Here is a 12,783-nt window from a genome sequence, read left to right as displayed (position 1 = left end):
CAGACGTGTTTTTGTAACGCTCCCAGAGAGTCATAAAAGTGAAAATGGTTAGGAAGCAAACAGGGAACAACAAAAGTGACACATCGACATCCGAGGAAAAAAAAGTGGCGGACGATAATAGTGTTATAATCAATTCAATGAAGAAAATGTTTGAGGAATTCAAATCCTTCATTAACACGGAAGTGAGTGACCTCAAGAAGTCCGTGGAATTTATTTCGAATAAATTTGATGTCTTTAGCGAGGAGCTGAAGGCAGCAAAAGAAGAAATCAGAAATCTAATGAAGGAGAACAAATTGCTGAAGCAGGAGATAGGTGAACTACAACAGTATTCACGTAGAGACAATGTCGTGTTTTTGGAGTGCCAGAAGCTCCTAATGAAAATGTATACAAAGTGGTAGACAATGTATCAGTAGCCATTGGAGGCAGTCAATAAGTCCCGGACATCAGTGTAGCGCATCGACTGCCTTCCAAGCCAGGTAAACCACGACCCATTGTCATCCGTTTCATGAGGAGAAGGAGCAAGGATGAATGGTTGCAGTGCTACAAGAATGAGGTGCGAAAGGACAACAACGGACCCGGCATACCACTTCAAAAGTTGAGCGAGAATCTACCTACCGGAAGGTTCTCAGCAGGGGACCATTTAACAGCCGCGACCAGAAGTCTGCTGAATAGCGCAAGAGATGCCACCAGGAACAAAGGCTACCAATTCGTCTGGACAAGGGATGGAAAAGTACTGGTTCGCAGAGATGAAAGAAGTCCGGTTATTAAGATAAGTAGTGCATATGACATAAATAACCTGTAAAGTCTTGCACACTATTCCAAACGTTTACTTTCTAGTATTTTCTTAATGTTAACTAACAATGGAACACAATACTATTATAAATAAACTTAATCAGTACTACCACGAAAACAACAACGCCACAGAAAATTTTGAAGACCTCGCTCTCTGTAACAATTATATTAGCACTAGTTTATCACATTTAAAGATTCTTCACCTAAATATTCGTAGTATAAATAAAAATTATGATGAATTTTGTGTATTACTAGAAAATTTTACTTTCTTTTTCGATATAATAGTTCTTACTGAAGTCTGGATTGATCATGATAACGGTTTTGACTTACTTGGCTATAATAAATACGTTAAAACAAATAAATATAAAAAATGTGATGGAATAGTGGTATATTTTAAAGATTATATTACTGTATGCTTAAAGGATGTAGAATTTAATCACTGTAACTCTATTCATTTTGACTTTTCTATAGGCGATACTCCATTTTCTCTAACAGCAATTTACAGATCTCCAAATAACTGCAAAATTGATTTCCTGGATAGCTTTGAACAATCTTTGTATGAACTAAAAGACGTTAAAAATCATGTTATTTTAGGTGACATTAATATTCAAATTTTAGAAAACAATTTAGATAACTCTGGCAACAGATATTTGAATATTATGCATGAATATGGTTTTTTGAAATACTTAAATGCCCCTACTCGATATAATGCATGCCTTGATCATATATTCTTCAAAACATCTATAACCTAGATTTCAAATCTGGCGTATATAATAGTGCAATTACAGACCATTATATGGTATTTGGACTAGTCACTATCACTACTAAAAATATTATTAAGGATCCCATCATAAATTCACATAATAATTGCAAGCAACATATTAATTACAAAGACTTAGTCGCAAATATTAGCTCAGAGACCTGGGAAACGGTTTTTGATTGCCAAAACGCTGAAATTAGTTTTCAAAATTTTTACAAAATACTCCGCGATCTAATAACTAAATATACCTTTCATACTTGTAATAATGCACCCAGTAAATATAAAAAAATAAAACCCTGGATCACTTCGGGTATTGTTAAATCAATATGCACAAGAGACAGACTAGCCAAAAAAGTAAAACGTGAACCTTTGAATGAAGATTTATCAAAAAAATATAAAAGGTACAGAAATATCTTAACTTGTGTTATAAGAAATATGAAAGTTAGTTACTACTCAGAGAAATTTGTCAACAATAGCAATGATCCCAAAAGATTTTGGCAGACTATTAACGAAGCTACTAACGTTTCAACAAATAAAAGCTGCAGTATTATGGAAATAGTAAATAAAGATGGCTCAATTATTAAGAATCATTATGATATTGCAAACGAACTTAATGCTCATTTTACAAACGTAAGACACAATATAGCATCAAAAATAAACAAAAACACAAGACTCTCTTCTTCCTTTTCTTATCCATCATCATCATCATCATCATCATCATCATCATCATCATCACCACCACCATCATCAATGTTCATGTTTCCCGTAAGTGATAAAGAAATTATAACTATTGCTAAAACTTTAAAAAATAATGTGGCTCCGGGTGTTGATGGTATTCACTACTAGAACACTCAAAATGATTATTGAACCCACATCGAAACCACTAACCCATGTCTTTAATTTGTGTTTATCACAAGATGTATTTCCAACTGATCTTAAATGTGCTGTAGTAATACCTATATACAAATCTGGTGACAGAAACAATCTCAGTAACTACAGACCCAACTCACTCTTACCAAGTCTCTCTAAACTATTAGAAAAATGTATTAAAAGCAGGCTAATTAATTTCTTAGAAAAAAACAGTCTATTAAGTCAAAAGCAGTTTGGCTTCTGGACGATGCTATTATGAACGTAACATCAAGGATTATCAAAGAATTAGACTCGGGTAAAAAATGTTTGGGAGTTTTCTTAGATATTCAAAAAGCCTTTGATACTGTAGACCATAATATACTCACTTCTAAACTTCATGCCTACGGGATTAAAGGAATCGCTTTAAATTTATTTAAGTCATACTTAAGCAACAGATCCCAATTAACGAAATTTAACGACCAACGCAGTGAAATTCGTAATATAAATATAGGTGTGCCACAAGGTACAGTTTTAGGCCCACTACTATTTTTAATATACATCAATGACTTGCTAAATATTGATATAGGAAACACATCTGGATATATATTTGCATATGCCGATGATACAGCTGTAATTTTTAGTGGATCGAATTGGAATGATGCCTACCTAAATGCTAATAGAGGTATACATGTAATAATTAAGAAATGGTTAGATGAAAATTTGCTCTCATTGAACATTTCAAAAACAACTGCAGTTCCTTTTACATTAATGGCTTCTAGTCTGAGAAAAATCAAACTCGATAAGGATACAAATTTAAAAATACACAATTGCAGTAACATAAACTTGATTGATTGTAATTGCTCTTCCTTGACAGAATCCACGCAAGTAAAATACTTAGGTGTTGTCATTGATTAACATTTAAGATGGAATAAACATGTAACATATTTATGTAATAGGTTACGGAAAACAATTCACAACTTTGTAACCCTTCGTGCATATATGCCTATCTATGTTCTCCGTGTAGTTTATCTAGCCTAGGATGGGATGGAATGACAAAGACTATCTTAACTCCATTAATATTACTACAAACACGTATCATTAAAATTTGTCTGCATAAACCACTTGATTATCCGACGCAATTTATTTATTCTGAATTCCAAGTACTAAAAATTGAGCAAATATATAAACATACATTACTAACTTATTTTCACAAAAATCGAATGAATTTTGTAACTGAAAAACATATACATAACACCAGAAGAAATGTCCCAACTCTTTTGGCAGAACCTAAATGCCACACTACAGCTGGATTAAGACACAGTAGGAATTATGGACCAAGACTATACAATTCAGTATTGAAAAATAATCCAGACCTAAGCAATTTACACATTCTTAAGTTTAAAAATAAAGTGAAAATGTCTGTATGATTTCATAAATTTTATTATAATTTTTTTAAGTGTTACTAGCATTATACGGTACTAATTTGTATTGTATTTATCTGATGCATGTACCCTATAAGATAAAACATTGTAATAAATATAAATAGATAATTTTCTTAATTAATAACAGTGTATATCTCCAATAAATGATTCCTTAGCATCGTCACAGATACACTTGATTGTACTTGTCACTATATCTTGTCACTAGAAAGTTATTGAAATTTATATTTTCCCCGCTATTCATAAAATATTTTGATATGATACCTCTTGCACAAAAGGAGAGATCTATAACTGAAACTCGATTAATATATTTCAGTATTATTTGTATTTATCCTGGTAATAATGAATAGTTTGACTCGTAGACATTTTGTTTTTTCAGCATTAACTTCCCATGATTTTACGAGAAGATTGGAAGAGAATAGCAGTTACGTAGACTTTCAGCTTCCCACTACTACTATTAATGCACAACACAATGTCAATACGGCGGTTGCCGTCGTCTGCGATACAATGAACTTTTCTGTTGATTTTCGAGTTTGGCATTTTTTCCGGTTATTATATGCTTATTTAAGTTGTGTTAACTCTCGCTAGTGGTTTTATATTTTATTTTATCCGTCTTAGTATTTATTTTATTATTGTAAATATTTTTGTTTTATCACTATTATTATTATTATTATTATTATTATTATTATTAATGAATTATTTTGTATTACAATCTTTGTATCATTTCTGTCACTATTATTCTATTATTATTATTATTATTATTATTATTATTATTATTGTTGTTGTTGTTACTATTATTTATATCATCAGCATTATTATTTGAACCCTGTAAAATTTATGTAGACTACTGGACTGTACCCGAGCACGAGCATTATGCTCATTTTGGGTATCTATTCATATGTATTCAATTCAAATGTAAATTGTAAATAAATTTGAATTTGAATTTGAAATGGGAATCGAGCTGTTTCATAAACATAATATATTAATGAAAAGATATAACATGCTTAACGAAGGCACAGTTATTGCAAAAATTGTAAAATATTACAAACCAAAATGGTTTCTTGAAATTCTCGCATTCATTCTATGGACAGTGTTTGCTTTTACACAACAATTGCTGTTATAATAAACTCTCGAGTTTTCCTAGTGTATAAAATAAGAGCATATCATATTTTAAAAATAAAGATAAGAGTTTATATTCCACTGCAGCTTTCTGTTACCATTTGTAACAATGTCTTCTTACACATTTCTGCCTCTGTACAGAAACAGACTTGAGATAAACATATTAAATAAATGCTCGAAATGGGCGCCATTATTCAATAGCACCTAATTTGTTTCTACTAAATGTAGTTACTATAAACACTATTTTAATATAAATCTTTAACAGGTGATCCTATGCTACTGATAACAAAATAGAATGTCAGTGACACTGAAGAATTAATTATAAAATACCTGAACAAACGAAGCAATTTTTAATTTTTAACGAAATAAAGATATATGAAGTACAATATACAATACTTTATCATTAACAAGAACAGGTTGTCACATCAGTGTTAAGATTGTTTTGCTGATCTTCGGTGAAAGCACGTCGAAATTAATACGATAGGAGATCGCGTTTTCTCTCCCATGTATATGATCTTTGAGTGTACTTGAATTTGTTTGCGTGCACAGCTGTCCACCTCATTAGTTGCATAGCTACAGCAGCTTAGTTTTAATTTACAGTTGTGATACATCATAGCAGTTCCATTGTGGAAGGGTCCAGGGGAAAAACCTGTCAAGTCCAAAATTATCAATTTTCTGTTTTAGATGCCATTACTATCTCAGGTTGCACAGATTTCTGTGCCTTAATTGTACAGAGTAAAACCCCGATTAAGCCAGATATATTTGAAGAATGATAACCCAGAGACAATAGAATGTAATGGACCTTGAAACTTTTAACTTGTTCTCCTGTGAAAACAGTAAAATGTGACTTAGCAGGTTTTTCCCATGGACCATTATGAGAGAAATATATGATAATGATATATGACAGTTATGATAGAGCAATAGAATGAGTGAGAATTTGAATCTGATTTTAGTAAGTACCTATGCAAAAATATACCGTATCTGTGCAAAAGTAAAAGGCAAATGTGAATCTTTTCCACCTATCCTAAGATACTACTATGTATGACACCATGCAATGTATTGTAGGCATAATTTTTTACTTTGGAATATGTAATTTATTAAATTCTAGGTATGGTACCTTGTTGACTAGTTTCAGTCTGTTACGGGCTACCTTCAGAACTGGTTGGTCCTGGTCTTCGCGCCTTCTGTTTGCGTTTCCCGTGGGGGTGTGTTTGTGTAGTGTAATGTGGAGTCAAAAAGTGTGTGTGTTCTGAAATCGAGTTGTGAGTTGAGAAGACCAGGACCAACCAGTTCTGAAGATAGCCCGTAACAGGCTGAAACTAATCAACGTGGTACCATACCTAATATTTAACACGTAAAATCAATAAACTACATATTCCCAAGTGATATAGTGTTAAAAGTTGTGTAATCAAGATGTATAATTTTTTAGCTATGCTACAGTCTGTAAACATAATGGATGAGGCCTTGATCCTGCTTGGGAAGCATGGGGCACACTATCCGGTAATAAAACGCATCTGGATCGTATTTCTAACAGAAATCAGTGTATTCTTAAGTTACGTGTGCTTCATTTCACATTTTAAGACAATATTAAGAGAAAACATTTTCTCAAAAAGGTGGCAGTTATGTCTATATGCAGGCAGAGAATATTTCCCGGAATTGCTATGAAATAGATGAATAGTACTGGTAGTGTATAAATAAAAATCCAACTTCATCTGCTTTTCTATCAAGAATTACAACATCACGTTCCGTGAGAGGAGGCATGGTCATAATTAATGAATAGTTTAAATGCAAGCTGTTGCTTAGCTTCAAAATGACACTGTGATCAGATCAAAATGTTCAAAAGCAGGACATTTGAAGGAAAAAAGCAGGACATTTTGAAAAAAAAAAGCCCGGCAACACGTTAAATTCCTTTTCATTCACTGAGAACAATAAAAAAAATAGGCAAACACAGTAGGGGAGAGAGGGGATACAGTGGACATGGGGATACAATGGACATATGCAAATTTCCGTCTATATGACCTTCCATGTTGGCATCAATGACCAGAGATATTCATTTGTTCATATCTTATGAAAGTACAGTGTTTTTGACCAGAAGTACAAAGAAGATTTTCGAACAGCAGCATTTTCCAGTTTTTCGTAGTTTTGATGTAAATCTTGAGGTAAGTGCTATTCTCTATTAAATAGTTTCTTTTCAAATCATAGTGCAAGTTATAACGTTGTATATTTGTGGATATTATGAGAATTCATTTCATGTATAATACTTTAGTGAGGTTGAAATCCTTTGTGAAAGAAAAGGAAAAAAGTACCAAACCAGAACATGGGGATATATTGGACAGTGATGTCCAATGTATCCCCTTGCATTAATATTCTTTTTTATTTATTTTTTAAATATGTCTACATTAGATCAATTAACTATTTACTTTATTTGTCTGCAGATGCCTCGAGTCTACACAAGAAAAACAGATCGTGAGTTTTCTGAGGCGGATATTAAAGCAGCAGTTGATGATGTATTACATAATAATATGTCTCTGCGAGCTTCTGCAGAACAGCATGGTGTCAAAAAATCCCGCTTGGCAATGTATGTGAAGAAATCAAGGGAGGTTGGGTTTGATTCAATGAATTTCAAGTCCAATTTTAAGAATCGTCAAGTAATTCCAGGTCACTTGGAATAAGCTCTTCCTGATTATTTGTTGTTATGTTCAACTATGTTTTATGGGCTGACACCAAAACAAACAAGACGATTGGCTTTCGAATATGCTAAAAAGAATGAACTGATGACAATACCTGCATCTTGGAAAGCAAATAAGGAGGCTGGTTTGGATTGGTTCTCAGCATTTTTGTAAAGAAACCCAGCACTCGCCATCAGAACACCAGAAGCTACAAGTCTAGCCAGAATGCAGGCATTCAATAGAGCAACAGTGGGCCAGTTCTTTGATAAGTTGGACATTGTGCTGCAGAGACGTAAATTCATGCCGTATCAGATTTTCAATTTAGACGAGACTGGCTTGAACACTGTGCCACCTGTGGTAAAGTAATCGCAAAAAAAAGGTGAAAAAGAGGTAGGACAAGTGACTTCCAGGGAGCGGGGTGAACTTATGACACAAGTTGGTATCATTTGCGCAAATGCCTTACCTCCTGTGTGGATATTCCCCCGCGTTCACTTTGACAAAGCACGCATGATGGCTGGTGCACCTACAGGGGCTTTGGGTCTTGTCCACAAGTCAGGTTGGATGACAGCGGAAAATTTCTTGAGCGTTTTGATATTTTTTAAAGAAAATGTACGTTGTTCAAATGGAAATCCGGTGTTGCTGATCATGGATAATCATGAGTCCCACCTGAGTGTAGAAGGCCCAGATTATTGCAAGGGAAATGGCATTACCATCTTGACCCTCCCACCACACACATCCAATAAGCTCCAGCCCCTGGACCACTGCGTGTTTGGTCCTTTCAAGAAATTCTTCAATGAAGCAGTTAATGCCTGGCACCTTAGTCATCCAAATGAAAGTGTGACAATCTTTGAATTACCACAAATGAGTGCAACTGCATGGGACAGAGCAGCGATCCCAGAAAACATTAAATCGGGATTTAAATCTTGTGGAATTTCTCCATTTGACCGAAATATATTCCCCAATGAACATTTCTTGTCGTCTGTAGTATCAGATCGCCCACCTCCAGTGCTTTTGAACCATCAAAGTTCTCCAGGATCAATTGCAGAAGAACAAGCAGGATCTAAAGTAGAAGATGCTGTAATTACTTCAGTTGTCAGCTCTAGAACATTAGAAACTCCAACATCTTCGACAACCGAAAATACATATGTCAGTCCTGAAGAAGTAAGGCCCTTTCCAGAAGCACCACCTCGCAAATTGTCCTGTCGTGGGCGAAAAAGGGGTCGTATGATAGCAACAGATTCTCCAGAAAAAAATGAGATCGCAGAACGGAAGTGTAAAAACTCAAAGGAAAAACAGGCAGAGAAGAGGAGAGTTCGTCAGAGGTCTTCATCACCTTTAGAGGAAGTTGGTGAGAATACCTCTGACTCAGATCAAGATTCACATGAAAATGAAGTTGAACCCATTTACTCCCTACATTCTGGCGATTTTGTAATTGTCAGAGTTAGTGGCAAAAACACTTCAAGAAATTATGTAGCCCAAATTGTTGATCGAGCCGTGGATGGATATGATGTGAAATTTTTTAAACGTCAGATCGCTTCTAATCGGTTCATTGAAACTGATGAGACAGTATCATTTGTGTCATACGAGGAGACTGTGCTGAAGTTGCCTGAACCTATCAAAGACAACAAAAAGCGTTTTGAAAATATGACCTATTTTGACTTTGATTTCATGCCATTTTGTATCCAATAATGTATTGTATTGATTGTACATATATGAATTTAGTTGTAGTTTGTTAGTATTATTGTATTTGAAATTTAGAGACCATGTATGATCATTTTTTTCTGTATACAAAATATTTTGATTTCTGTCCAATGTATCCCCATATCTGGGGATACTCTGGACAAAGTGTATTTCTTCAAATATATTCAAAAGATGATTTCAGTTTTACTAATATGAAAATGATTAAAATTTTTAATGACAGCCAGATGTCCAACACATCAAAACCAGGTGGAAAGAATATTTTTAATTCATAAGCTTAGTGCACAAAAATTTAATAAGATAAACTGTCCAATGTATCCCCTCTCTCCCCTACCAAAGCTATCCATTGTTATTAATCTTACAATTTCATTATTCAGACTTTTGTGAAGAGGAAATGTCCTTCAGTAGCTTTGGGGATTTCAATAAATAGGTGTGAAATTCTTTACATGTAAAATGCTTCAAATTATCTTGTACTGTTACAATACCCCTTACTGCTTCTACTGATAGTATATTCCTTTCATCTGACCATTGGGTACTAATTAGTGAAAATATCCTTTCAACATTGGAATTATGTGCAATTACCGGTATTGAAAAAAAGAATTGATATACATAATATATACAGCAAAGTTTGGAAACCCTTAACATTTACAATCTGCTCAAAAAAATGTACTCTACCGAAAATCTGTTGTTTCCAAGAAAAATGCTTCATCTTGCTTCAAAACAAATTCGTTTAGAGCACAGAATTAATAAAATGCATATTTTTCATACAACGACAGAAACATATACTTTTGGCCTCAGATTTTATCTTATATACTGTATTTAAATATTTGGTACATTATGTTGTTGAAAGGCAGAAAGCTGGACATTTTGGCTTTATCATAAAAAGCCAGCCGGACGCTCACAAAATACTAAAAGAGCAGGACATGTCCAGTGAAATCCGGACTTCTGGTCACCCTGACTGTGGATCACAATCTACCTGACTGGCAGTATAAGATCGTAAAATACTACTGACTAACATAGAAGGATAGATGATTAAAAAATATGCTTCTTAACATATGATAAATAATATGTAATCTGTAATAACAAAGTAGGTTCATAACGCCCATTTCGAACACTGAATAACTTCAATCTTGAATAATGTCAAATATTTAAATAACATTATTCTATTCATTTACTGTATATCATTATGGAATAGAATTATACTTGGAGGATATATTCTTTGAAACAGTAATATTTATATTCTTAAAAAAATAATTTTTCTTGTACAAATATTGACATTTTATGCATATATTCCCAGGATAAATCAATTCGAAATATTGAATATGAAGGAATTTGTCCAACGATTTCAGAGAAAAGATTGGACAGATAGACAGAAATGTATAAACTCACAAGCAACATTGAACATTTTTTTGCTAAAAGGGATGTTCGAAATATGTCTTCTAGTAGCTCCAAAATTAAATTTTGCAATGTTACACTCATAACACTTACATCTGTAGCTATATGTGTGCATTGTAAGTAGCAGAATGTCCTGCTGTCCTCCAAGATTATAAATTCTACTCCAATATATACCACAAATTCTCACATGAGAAAAATTCAAAGAATCAACTTAAATCTTAATTAAAAGTCTATAACATGAAAAGCTTCAACTGCACAAATTACAACTACAGCTAGACACATCTAAGACTACACAACATAATAGTAATATTCACAATAAGGCACATATTAGGTACTAATTACGTCTGTTCAAACGAAACTGGCACGTTGTGGGACTAAAAAGTTTCATGTTTCGACAGCAGAATCTTCCTGAAAGAAGGAAAATAAATATTAGCCAATTAAACCTACTACCAATCTGTGCTCTTGTGTTTTGTGACGTTTCAAGGGGTTACATACACCTTCCACTCTTAAAAATGTACATGTTGTATCAGTTTTTTTCTCCATATTCCTAAGTGATCAAGTAACATATAGTTTTAATTAACATGAATTATTATTAAATATCACTCCAGTGACTAAAATAGTTAGTTATGAGGTAAGTTCGTAAAGATTCTCTTTTTGGTACAAACACATGAGGGGCAAAAAGATAACTTTAAGAATGTGTGCCATACAATGTTTTTTCTGAAGAGGTTGTAAGATCACAATGTCATGGCCGTCTAAACTCAAAACCATTAAGAAGTAAGTACCAACGGAATGGCAGCCTGTTTTATTCATGTTCATGATTTCATGGCTGTCTAAACCGACCATATAATTAACAAAGAGGTTAGGAACAGGTGAATGATAGATCTTGCTAGAATGAGTACTACACATGTAACTTCAGAATAATAAGTGCTAAAGTGTATAAATTAATGTTAAATTTGTTACTTGTGTTACGTGTATATTTAAGTAATGAAAAATGAAGGTAATGCATTAATTTCTTATTGAATGAAGTCTGTACATTGAACATTACATTTTCTTTGGTAGTGCGTAAAATGAATAGCAGTGCCTAAAGTGAATACTTATTTTTTTATGGACTAGTGTTTTAAAGGCTCACTTTATACACTGATAACAGTGGGTAAAATGGAACTTTACGCACTATCGTAGAAAAATAGTTTTACTTGAATCAGTTATGAATAAATATCTTGTTTCAAAGCGATTGCCAATAAGTGTTGTGGTTCAAAATGAAGTAAAACATTTACAAAGTAAAGCTATGCTATGAGAACAGACTTTTAGCAAAAAAGTTACGCCCTCAAAACCATAAGTTATAGATGAGTTTTTTTATCTCCTGATTATTACATTTTTTTAAATATTTTCTCTTTTGTGCTCTACCTGGTCCTGAAGTCAAAAGTAGTCACTCATCGAAACTAAAAAATAACTGTGTGCTGTTGCATAGCATATTTATCTTCTCCTCTATCACCACTGATGGTGCTTATCTTTCAGATCAGTATTTAAAATCAAATAAAACGCAGCAGAAAGTTTTGAAAGTGATATCCTCCTTGACAAATGAACTTGCTGCTTAAGTGTAAACAGAAATGTTGCATGCAGTGGTTGATGCAAGGAAGCATCGATCAACAAAATGGAAAATGGGAAATCATGAGACATATCACTTGTTGCACACTGCTCCCTTGATGTAATCCCACCTTTATGTTTATACGGTACATATTCCTTCAGGTTATTTTTGTGATACATGACAAAAATCAACTACTACTGTAATTACATAGTTTATATCCAACACAATTATAATCAAGTTCGATACATGTTTTCTCAAACCCTCGGAAAACAATTCAACAAAAGCGAATCCTTCAAACTATGAATGCGTGTGAAGGGTAATTTATATTTCAGAACTGGCTATTTTTCATGTTGAATTTTCTCTCTTCTTGTCTATCTGTTTTCTCCAATTTTCTAACCATCTTGCTAATACTGAATTCGGTATTCTGCGGACGCCCTTGATTATAATGCATTATGTTTCAACACATACTTTTTTTGC

General features: G+C 33.5%; 1 protein-coding gene across 1 annotated transcript in view; it reads right to left on the bottom strand.

Annotated features, from left to right (window-relative positions):
• Positions 1 to 7,374: 7,374 nt before the first annotated feature.
• Positions 7,375 to 12,783, bottom strand: part of Shark (SH2 ankyrin repeat kinase) — a 46,896-nt gene continuing 41,487 nt past the window's right edge. The window contains exon 17 of the mRNA XM_069830900.1: positions 7,375 to 11,129. The gene's annotated coding sequence lies outside the window, so the exon portion shown is untranslated. The remainder of the gene's footprint in view (positions 11,130 to 12,783) is intronic.

The sequence above is a fragment of the Periplaneta americana genome, chromosome 7 (genome assembly GCF_040183065.1).
Source record: "Periplaneta americana isolate PAMFEO1 chromosome 7, P.americana_PAMFEO1_priV1, whole genome shotgun sequence".
Taxonomy (NCBI): Eukaryota; Metazoa; Arthropoda; class Insecta; order Blattodea; family Blattidae; genus Periplaneta; species Periplaneta americana.
This window is presented reverse-complemented; position numbering and strand designations above follow the sequence as displayed.